A 10,896-nucleotide genomic window follows, 5' to 3' on the forward strand; every position below is an offset into this window, starting at 1 on the left:
TAATGGCTAATGTATTATTTTGTCTTACTTGCGGTTTTCTTTTCTTTCTGCATTTTCTCACTTCTTTGATTAAATGTATTCTTTGACACTTGGGGAAGGAGGTTAAAATTTTCCTATAGACAAGAGGCACAGAAAGGACATTGGGTGACTGGATGTCCTGTTCTGGGAAGGTCCTATAGGGTCTTACTCGGCTACAAAATGATTCCTACTCAAAAACATCTTCAGACTAGATAATAGAGTAAAGCATTTATGTAACTATTTTTTTTTTAAACTTTTACAAACAAGGAGAAAAATACCTTTAATAGGAACTCAAGGAATTTAGATTAGATTGGATTTGAGAAAGAGCCTCATGTGAGGAGACTGAAATCTGTGAATAAGTATTAGAAATATTAAGTTAATTTTCTTAAAAGGCCTTTTAAAACTGGGCAGATTCTTATTGTCTGAAATGGTCTAGGACTAAAGAGGTTGACAACCATCTTTCAGCCTGTGTTAAGGGATCTGGCGCTTCTGCCTGCTTATCCTCCTTATAATAGAATATTCTTTAAGAAAATATGTCTGTTTGCATAGGTCTGCCCCTTGTCTTCTATATGGGGTGCAGGCCCAGCCAATCACATTACTCCCCATTTCCTTGAACGCAGAAGTTAACACGTGGATGGGCACATGACTTTAGCTGGGCGCATTAAATTCTAGCTATAATTTTTCAGCGAGATGTGGCATGGCTAGTATGCGTATGACCGGCTGCCAGTAACTGGGAAATGGAGCCAACAGTGGGAGCCCTTCAGTGCCAGAGAGTGTAGCATTTTTTGTTCACAGTGGTGCTCTTGGAATTTGTGTATACCTTGCAGCCTGATGGCCCTGAGACTGTATTTGCTGTAGAGAGATACAGAGAGATTAAGAAACTCATTGGAAGTGTCTCTTTGAGAGAATAAAGCGGACGTAGTTTGTTTATTTTTGTGGCAGCCATTCAAGCATTGAAGGAGCAACTTGCTTTTGTTCTGTTTCCTGCCTTCAGACAAAACCTGTGAATAAGCAGTCTCTTGGATAAGGTATGTGTTAGGTATACTGAGGACAAACTACACGTTTAATTAGAAAACCAGGGAGCAGAAGACAGTATTTGGAGGAGGGGGCAGATTTTCTATGATCCCTAACAGGCATAGTTATCTAATAAAACTCCATGTAATCAACTCATGAAAGTAACTGTTGCTCTCCATTCCTTCTGGAAAATGTATCAGTGAAGGTATACCTGTGTGCTTCTGCGTCCAATGTTTACTGAACACTCACGAAGTTTTTAAATACAGATTAACTCGTTAAATGCTTAGAACAACACCATTTTGCAAGTGAGAATAATATGGCATAAGGAAGTTAAATAACAGCACCAACTTAGTTAGATGCTTACCAGGATTCAGTGATGTTTGCTAACAAATTGATTTTTGCCAGGCACACACGGTATAATTTAACTAAATAAAGTGTAAATCTGTGAAGTCTGAATATAAAGAGAGATTGAGCTATTATTTCTATGAAAACAAAATTGAATGTTTTGGAAAGGTTTGATAAAGGTGAATTTCAAAAAAGTTTGCTATTGTATTAGGTCTGAGCAAGACCAACCACTGTTTCCTGTGTCTATGACTTGGCCTAGTGCTGCTGTTTAGAAACCCTTGTCTCTTGTTTTTCTCCTTCAAATGCTTTCCTCCAGATTGATCTCTGAGAAGACTTCTCAGGTAGACTGAGTTTTACTAGTTCTGTGACTCAGCAGCAAGTTGCTTAATCTCTCTAAGCCTTAGAGTCTATATCTGTGAGATGGAGATAATAATATTTACCTTTCAAGATAGTTGTAGAAATTAAGCCGGTTTATCTGGCCCATAGTGAGTACTCAACAAATGGCAAATATATATATATATATATATATGGTGTGCTTGTTCTTGTGCTGCGGGCTATGGAAACAGATGGACAAGATAGTCCCTGCCTCCAGAAGACCGAGACTAGCACAGGACTGTTTGCTTTCGGCTCCACTTGCCCTGTAGTGAGTTGAAGCAGATTTTCACAAAAGTAATTGGAAACTCTTCTAGATGTTTTCAGTTGCTGACACCAACATGTCATCCAGCTTCTCAGCATTTGAATAACTCATCCTGAAGGCCTGGAATGCATCGGCACAAAGGCTTTCTTTTCTTTCTTAAAAAAAAAAAAATTTGACTGCATCTGGTTGGGTCTTAGTTGCAGTGCCCAGGCTTAGTTTTCCCAAGGCATGTGGTCTTCCTGGATCAAGGGATGCAGACCAGGCATGAACCCGTGTCCCCTGTATTGTAAGGCAGATTCTTTACCGCTGGGCCGCCAGGGAAGTCCCCAAAGGCTTTCTTATATTTTGTCACTAAATGATCTGTCCTGAAACCTAAAGAGGCCATTGAAATGGCTTCAAGAGGCACAGGTTCCAAATCATGGAGGCTACATGCAGCAGGCTCTGGAATTTCCCCAAGTTGGGTTCAAAGCATGGCTCTTTGACTTCAGGAAACTTACACAATAACTCTGAGTATCAATTTCTTTCTCAGAAAAATGGGGGTAATGATTCTCACTTTATAGAAGGCAATAGAAGCAGATGAGATGAAGTGTCAACTGTTCAGCACAGTATTGGCATATAGTCCATACCTAATAAATGTTAGCTTCTAATCAGTCAGTTCAGTCGCTCAGTCATGTCTACTCAAATGTAATCAGTTAAGTTCAGTTCAGTCGCTCAGTCGTGTCTGACTCTTTGCGACCCCATGAATCACAGCACGCCAGGCCTCCCTGTCCATCACCATCTCCCGGAGTTCACTCAGACTCACGTCCATCGAGTCTGTGATGCCATCCAGCCATCTCATCCTGGGTTGTCCCCTTCTCCTCCTGCCCCCAATCCCTCCCAGCATCAGAGTCTTTTCCAATGAGTCAACTCTTCGCATGACATAGCCAAAGTATTGGAGCTTCAGCTTTAGCATCATTCCTTCCAAAGAAATCCCAGGGTTGATCTCCTTCAGGATGGACTGGTTGGATCTCCTTGCAGTCCAAGGGACTTTCAAGAGTCTTCTCCAACACCACAGTTCAAAAGCATCAATTCTTTGGCGCTCAGCCTTCTTCATAGTCCAACTCTCACATTCATAGATGACCACTGGGAAAACCATAGCCTTGACTAGACGGACCTTAGTCGGCAAAGTAATGTCTCTGCTTTTGAATATACTATCTAGGTTGCTCATAACTTTTCTTCCAAGGAGTAAGCATCTTTTAATTTCATGGCTGCAGTCACCATCTGCAGTGATTTTGGAGCCCCCAAAAATAAAGTCTGACACTGTTTCCACTGTTTCCCCATCTATTTCCCATGAAGTGATGGGACCAGATGCCATGATCTTCGTTTTCTGAATGTTGAGCTCTAAGCCAACTTTTTCGCTCTCCTCTTTCACTTTCATCAAGAGGCTTTTTAGCTCCTCTTCACTTTCTGCCATAAGGGTGGTGTCATCTGCATATCTGAGGTTATTGATATTTCTCCTGGCAATCTTGATTCCAGCTTGTGCTTCCAGTCCAGCGTTTCTCATGCTGTACTCTGCATATAAGTTAAATAAGCAGGGTGACAATATACAGCCTTGACATACTCCTTGTCCTATTTGGAACCAGTCTGTTATTCCATGTCCAGTTCTAACTGTTGCTTTCTGACCTGCATATAAGTTTCTCAGGAGGCAGGTCAGGGGGTCTGGTATTCCCATCTCTTTCAGAATTGTCCAGAGTTTATTGTGATCCACACAGTCAAAGGCTTTGGCCTGGTCAATAAAGCAGAACTCTGGAACTCTCTTGCTTTTTCCTTGATCCAGTGGATGTTGGCAATTTGATCTCTGGTTCCTCTGCCTTTTCTAAAACCAGGTTGAACATCAGGGAGTTCACGGTTCACGTATTGCTGAAGCCTGGCTTGGAGAATTTTGAGCATTACTTTACTAGCATGTGAGATGACTGCAATTGTGTGGTAGTTTGAGCATTATTTGGCATTGCCTTTCTTTGGGATTGGAATGAAAACTGACCTTTTCCAGTCCTGTGGCCACTGCTGAGTTTTCCAAATTTGCTGGCATACTGAGTGCAGCACTTTCACAGCATCATCTTTCAGGATTTGAAATCGCTAAACTGGAATTCCATTACCTCCACTAGCTTTGTTCGTAGTGATGCTTTCTAAGGCCCACTTGACTTCACATTCCAGGATGTCTGGCCCTAGGTGAGTGATCACACCATCATGATTATCTGGGTCATGAAGATGTTTTTTGTACAGTTCTTCTGTGTATTCTATTCTGTGTATTCTCTTCTTAATATCTTCTGCTTCTGTTAGGTCCATACAATTTCTGTCCTTTATCGAGCCCATCTTTGCATGAAATGTTCCCTTGGTGTCTCTCATTTTCTTGAAGAGATCTCTAGTCTTTCCCATTCTGTTCTTTTCCTCGATTTCTTTGCATTGACCGCTGAAGAAGGCTTTCTTATCTCTTCTTGCTATTCTTTGGAACTCTGCATTCCGATGCTTATATCTTTCCTTTTCTCCTTTGCTTTTCACATCTCTTCTTTTCCCAGCTCTTTGTAAGGCCTCCCCAGACAGCCGTTCTGCTTTTTTGCATTTCTTTTCCATGGGGATAGTCTTGATCCCTGTCTCTTGTACAATGTCACGAACCTCATTCCATAGTTCATCAGGCACTCTATCTATCAGATCTAGGCCCTTAAATCTATTTAAATCTATTTCTCACTTCCACTGTATAATGGATTTGATTTAGGTCATACCTGAATGGTCTAGTGGTTTTCCCAACTTTCCTCAATTTAAGTCTGAATTTGGTAATAAGGAGTTCATGATCTGAGCCACAGTCAGCTCCTGGTCTTGTTTTTGTTGACTGTATAGAACTTCTCCATCTTTGGCTGTAGAGAATATAAAAATCTGATTTCGGTGTTGACCATCTGGTGATGTCCATGTGTAGAGTCTTCTCTTGTGTTGTTGGAAGAGGGTGTTTGCTATGACCAGTGCATTTTCTTGGCAAAACTCTATTAGTCTTTGCCCTGCTTCATTCCGCATTCCAAGGCCAAGTTTGCCTGTTATTCCAGGTGTTTCTTGACTTCCTACTTTTGCATTCCAGTCCCCTATAATGAAAAGGACATCTTTTTTGGGTGTTAGTTGTAAAAGGTCTTGTAGGTCCTCATAGAACTGTTCAACTTCAGCATCTTCAGCGTTACTGGTTGGGGCATAGACTTGGATTACTATGATATTGAATGGTTTGCCTTGGAGATGAACAGAGATCATTCTGTCATTTTTGAGGTTGCATCCAAGTACTGCACTTTGGACTCTTGTTGACCATGATGGCTACTCCATTTCTTCTGAGGGATTCCTGCCTACAGTAGTAGATATAATGGTCATGTGAGTTAAATTCACCCATTCCAGTCCATTTTAGTTCGCTGATTCCTAGAATGTTGACATTCACCCTTGCCATCTCCTGTTTGATTGCTTCCAATTTGCCTTGATTCATGGACCTGACTTTCCAGGTTCCTATGCAATATTGCTCTTTACAGCATCGTACCTTGCTTGTATCACCAGTCACATCCTCAACTGGGTATTGTTTTTGCTTTGGTTCCATCCCTTCATTCTTTCTGGAGTTATTTCTCCACTGACCTCCAGTAGCATATTGGGCACCTAATGACCTAGGGAGTTCCTCTTTTGGTATCCTATCATTTTGCCTTTTCATACTGTTCATGGGGTTCTCAAGGCAAGAATACTGAAGTGGCTTGCCATTCCCTTCTACAGTGGACCATATTCTGTCAGACCTCTCCACCATGACCCGCTCGTCTTGGGTTGCCCCGTGGGCATGGCTTAGTTTCATTGAGTTAGACAAGGCTGTGGTTCTAGTGTGATTAGGTTGACTAGTTTTCTGTGAGTATGGTTTCAGCATGTCTGCCCTCTGATGCCCTCTTGCAACACCTACCATCTTACTTGGGTTTCTCTTACCTTGGGCGTGGGGTATCTCTTCGCGACTGCTCCAGCAAAGCACAGCCGCTGCTCCTTACCTTGGTCAAGGGGTATCTCCTTACCGCCGCCGTTCCTGACCTTCAACGTGGGATAGCTCCTCTCGGCCCTCTAGGTGAATGTAAATAGATAGGAATGTGGTGGGCACACAGCTGGCCTATGAGCTAAGGAATTGCGCGTAAGCCTTTCTTCAACACTTTCTTCTTGCACTCATCACAAAGACTCTAGTCTGGATAGCCCATTGGTCTGACCCTGCACACAGTCTTCTCTTAGTGTTCCAGTGGAAATGACTAATACTCAAATTCTTATTCCATTATTTAACTTGCAGGATTGTCCTGAGTGAGATAATCAGCCTCTAGCAGACTCAGTTTATTTATAACATGCAGATACGACTGCCAACATTGTAAGAATTATGAAAAGAATTGAAATAATGAAAAACACGTAAGACAGTGCTGACCCTCGCAGATATTTGATGAATTGTGGCTAGAAATGTCAACCCACTGCAGTGTTCTAGCCTGGAGAATCCCAGGGACGGGGGAGCCTGGTGGGCTGCCATCTATGGGGTCGCACAGAGTCGGACATGACTGAGGCGACTTAGCAGTAGCAGCACAGTAGGAGGCCTCTATCTAAACTAGAAGTTGGTCAAGTGATCAAAAAAGTTGATTAAAGCAGGAAAGCTTTAAAAAAAATCTTTTGGCCATGCCACACATGATGTAGGATCTTAGTTCCCCAGCCTGGGATCGAAACTGTGCCTCCTGCACTGGCAGCACAGAATCGTACCCACGGGACCACCAGGGAAGTCTCGAAGGCAGGAAATCTTTAAAAAGAAAAAAAGATACAATCTTCCTTCCCTCACCATACCTTCCCAGTACCACTGAGCTCATCAGACCTGTTAACCTCATCCCTAATGGCTGCTCCCATCCCCATTCCTGGCCTGTATGATAGACATGAGTCACCTACCTATAAAGTCCACAAATTCTGCTCCATACATAAAGTTTGGTTTGCAGCCTTGCAGATTTTTCTGCTCAGAGACCAGATAAATGACCGCAGGCCAGAGTAGCATGAGAAGAGAGTGGGGGTGGCATTCACCACAGATCACAGAAGGGGAAGATGTGGCAAAGTCTGAAATGGGGGGGAGGTAGAGATGGGAAGCCATGAAGCGGAAACTGCTTCAGTGACCAGCTGTCCCTCATGCTGCTCTCTGGAGTGAACCCTGCACAGCCTGCAGAATTAGGCTGCCCCTGAACATCTGATTTGGAATGAGTTCTTTTGCCCTGGAGGTCTTGGCAAGCTCTCCTTTCCCATCTGACCTTTCACGTATTACAGCATTGAATCTTGTCAGCCTCAGAACACAAGGAGAGGAGATGTGGCTTCCTGGAGGAGTTATAATGTCCTGAAGGGAAATCCTTACCCCCTTGTCAAAGTGGGACGGGACAGAACCAGTTTGACCAGGACTCTGTGTTGGAATGATGGTGGAATATCCTTCCCCCTTTTTATGTATATTGCAAATTGCAAACGGTATGGATTTAGGGCTCTGTGTTTCTAAGTCAAATTGGAAGCTACTCTGATTCTGAACTGGGAGTTATATAGTGCAATGCAAAATTCACCTACCAAAGATGACACTCATATTATAATCAACACTTCGGTTTTAGTTGTTCTTACAACTTATAATTAGATCTTGTTGTCAGGGGGAAAGAAAAATTTGAAGAAAGCAGCTGTGTTTTGGTGTTATTCAGGTCTGTGGCTGACCCAGTTTTTATTAAAAATGTGGGACTGGTATTTGTCACATCTTTGTGCCTTGCTCACACTCTTGTAAGATGAGCGTTGAGAAGTGTTTTCTGATCTGTGAGCATATGGAGGAGGAAGGGCATTGTTGCTGAAAGCATTGATCAGCTCTCAAGCAAAATTCCAGAGGCATAGCTGTTCCTGAGATTTACCTTCACATCCTGAAAGGAAGATGGTAAAATAGACCTCTATAAATAGATGAGTTTTAGAGGCAAATAAGAGAGGATGTTCTTTATGCTGTGTTCTCAATGTTTTCGCCGCCATTACCCTCATGATAGAAATGAGCTATAGAGCCAAAACAATCATCAATCCTCCCATCCCATCCCTGGGTACAGAGAATCTGGTTGCCAGGATATTACTCCAAAGCTTGCAAAGAAGTTGATGGTTTATTCTAAAGAAAGAGAGTGAATTAGGACTATTCTCTGGTGTTTGGATTTTAGACTCTCCAAGTATAGTGGCTGATTTTCTACCTGCTCTTTTTGAAACAAAGCTTTCAGCCTCCCAACCACCCTCCCACACAGAAGTCACAGGCAACTCTCCTCTCTCCTCATTCTCAAGCACGTATAGACAATCAAAGATGACTAGGACAAGATAAACTAACAGATAAAATAATAATACTGTAGGAAGCAGAGATAACTCACGAGAACAAACCAAAATAAGAAATAAACATTTAAAAGAATAATCTAATTAGTATCCTCATAAAAGATGGTACATCCACAAAATAAGAACAGATTGCTATGAAAAAGGAAAATATCAGAGTGCAAAATTGAGGCTTTCCTAAAGTTGACAGTAATCCTGACAATTTGTAGGACCTTACAGATAATGATATGTGAAACAGAAAGAAACTTTTTCTAAACTATCAGCTACAGAGAGTGAATTTTGATCACCATAAAGACAAGACTGACTTATCTTTCTATTCTCTCTATTGAAAATGATATTATAAGATAATTTTCCTATGAAGAGGTTGTCGAGAAATAGTTGTATGCATAAAAGTATGAAGAAGTGTGTCAGCATTTAACATCTGTGACTTGTAATTTTTTTCCCACTCTAAATAAAAATTTTCTGTCAGATATAATTTTATATTCACAATAAAATATTCTTAAAGAGGCCTTCCCTTCCCCTCACCACCAATTGTCTAACTTTCAGGGCCCACAAAGCCTGGATGTGCCCCTGGCAGTGACCTACATTGCCTGCAGATAGAACAGAGAAGATGCCAAACAAACTGCAGAAGGGCATATACCACAAGATTTCAATTCAAATACCTTTCAAATACACAGCTCTCATGGTGGCTGTGTTCAGTTGCTCAGTCGTGTCTGACTCTTTGCAACCCCATGGACTGTAGCCCACAAGGCTCCTCTGTCCATGGAATTTTCCAGGCAAGAATTTTGGAGTCAGTTGCCATTTCCTACTCCAGCGGATCTTCCTGACCCAAAGGTCGAACTTGCATCTCTTGCGTCTCCTGCATTGGCAGGTAGATTCCTTACCACTTTGACACCTAGGAAGCCCAGAGCTCTCACTATTGATTATAGCTACACATACAGGTTGTAAAAGTGTGAAAATATAGACTAGGAGATACACATCCAATTTGTGAGAATAGTTGAAGTATGGAGTGCTCTATTTTTTACTTATTTTCTGAAGCAAAAATGAAAAAAATGTTAGCATGTACTTACTTTGAATGGGGGGCATATGGATATTATTTCATTCTCAGTGATTTTATCTTCTCCATAAATTGTACAGTAGTCAGATTCCCTCAGAACTTGGAAGGCATTGTTGATAGTCTTCTGGTATTCAGGTCATCCTTTGCAGGTGACCTGATTTTCCCTTCTTTTTCTTTGTGGTTCTACTATTTCAGAACAATCTGTCTGAGCATGGACTTTGAGTCCCTCCTTATACTAGACTTTCATGCACTTTCCAACTTGAAGACTCATGTCCTTCAGCTCCAAATATTTCATTACTGTTAGTTCTCTGTCAATTTTGTCCTTGCCATTTCTGCTGTCTTTCTTGATCTCTTGTTAGTCAAATGTTAAACTTTGTATTTTTGTCTTACATTTTATGCAGATTCCACCCCCCATCTTATGGGAGGTTTGTTTTTCACCTTACAACACTTTTGTTAAAAATTTTGGCACTTATATTTTTGTTTTCCGACATTATTTTCCTTTTTCAAACTTCCTGTTTTTATTTTGTAGATGCTCTGTCTTCTGTGAGGATACTAATTAAATTGTTTGAATTATAACAGTTGTTTCTATTTTGCATTATTTTGTGGGTGTGGTAGTTTAAACACACATACTAACATGGGTTTTTCTTTAGAGTCAAAGTATAGTTAGAGAGCCTACCCATTATAAAGTTGTTTGAATTTTACCATATAGATACAGAAACACTTCAGGATTCTAAAATATATTTTCAAAACTTGGTTGAGAAACCTGAACACAAACAAAATGAAGAAAGTTTATTCAAAAAATTGATGAAACTTTAATATGTTATTTCCCCCTAATGTATCATTTTAAACTGAAATTTGAAAAGATATTTTTAAAGGTTTTAATTAAAAAATGAGAAATGAGTCCTAATTTGGATGTGTATATAATTTCATACAGATTATGGTATAATAGGGAGAAGGCAATGGCAACCCACTCCAGTACTTTTGTCTGGAAAATCCCATGGATGGAGGAGCCTGGTAGGCTGCACTCCATGGGGTCGCTAGGAGTTGGACAGGACCTAGCGACTTCTCTTTCACTTTTCACTTTCTTGCATTGGAGAAGGAAATGGCAACCCACTCCAGTGTTCTTGCCTGGAGAGTCCCAGGGACAGGGGTGCCTGGTGGGCTGCCATCTCTGGGGCTGCACAGAGTTGGACACGACTAAAGCGACTTAGCAGCAGCAGCAGCATAGTATAATAAATATATACTTGGTCTTTGTCATCAGTTCCTGACACGGATTTCCTAAAAACCATCAGAATTTCCTGAGTGATAGGATTATCTTTTGTTGTTCATTGGAGCCCCTTTCAACCACATTGAGTTTATACTAAAGAGATGACTCAAAATGGGCTCTCTCAGTGACTTTGGAATAGAGGCTGGTCAGCAAAAGAACAATCAATTTTATTTCCCCTTTCATCCC

This window comes from Ovis canadensis, chromosome 21 (assembly GCF_042477335.2).
Source record: "Ovis canadensis isolate MfBH-ARS-UI-01 breed Bighorn chromosome 21, ARS-UI_OviCan_v2, whole genome shotgun sequence".
In the NCBI taxonomy this organism is placed as follows: Eukaryota; Metazoa; Chordata; class Mammalia; order Artiodactyla; family Bovidae; genus Ovis; species Ovis canadensis.